Genomic DNA, 603 nt, shown 5'->3' with positions numbered 1-603 from the left:
GAGAAGCTGGACGGGCAGTAAGTCTGGCCTCTGGGGACAGAGGTTCCCTCGGGAGCAACTGCTGCTCTGCTCCACAGAAGGAAAAAGAACGTCCCCGAGCCCGCCCAGTCCAAAAAAAGAATAAGAAAATGTGACAATCCCAGGAAAAAATGCCATAACCTTTGTGAGGGGGGTTGCCAGAGGGGCTCCATTCTCTTCTCATCCTCCTCAGCACCTTTCCTGTCTGCTTCGCCCCTGCCCCTCCACCACTGGGCTGGTAGGGAAGTCCCAGCCTAGCGGCTCCAAGGCAGACCAGTTTTCCTAGCCCTGGTGACCCTCGCCCCAGCCCACCTCTGCGATGGCAGGGGCAACCCACTTCTCTCTCTCCCTCTCTCGGCTAATAGGGTCTGGCCTGGAGAAGTCTGCCCCTTTCTCCGGCCTCTGACGCCCCCACCCTACCCTCAAGGAACTCGCCACGCGCCCCACTCACCAGCGACCCAAAGGCGAGGTGGGGGCGGGAGGGGCCAGGTCGCTCTGGGCCCCACCCTGGCTCCGAAGGGGCGTGCACTGCAGCAGCAGGACTCAAGTCAGACGGCAGGAGGTCCTCCTGCGCGTTCTGGAGCG

At 62.2% G+C, this 603-nt stretch overlaps 1 protein-coding gene across 3 annotated transcripts in view; it reads right to left on the bottom strand.

Annotated features, from left to right (window-relative positions):
• Positions 1–603, bottom strand: part of RGS19 (regulator of G-protein signaling 19) — a 6,147-nt gene that overhangs the window by 4,928 nt on the left and 616 nt on the right. Inside the window, exon 1 of one of the 3 annotated variants that reach the window (XM_010836537.1) lies at positions 470–603. The exons of 1 other annotated variant lie outside the window; for it this stretch is intronic. The gene's annotated coding sequence lies outside the window, so the exon portion shown is untranslated. The remainder of the gene's footprint in view (positions 1–469) is intronic. One more of the 3 variants, XM_010836539.1, reaches the window with a different exon arrangement.

This window comes from Bison bison, unplaced genomic scaffold (genome assembly GCF_000754665.1).
Source record: "Bison bison bison isolate TAMUID 2011002044 unplaced genomic scaffold, Bison_UMD1.0 scf7180017864063, whole genome shotgun sequence".
NCBI lineage: Eukaryota > Metazoa > Chordata > Mammalia > Artiodactyla > Bovidae > Bison > Bison bison.
Note: the sequence above shows the minus strand (reverse complement) of the source record. Positions and strands in the feature narration are given on the sequence as shown.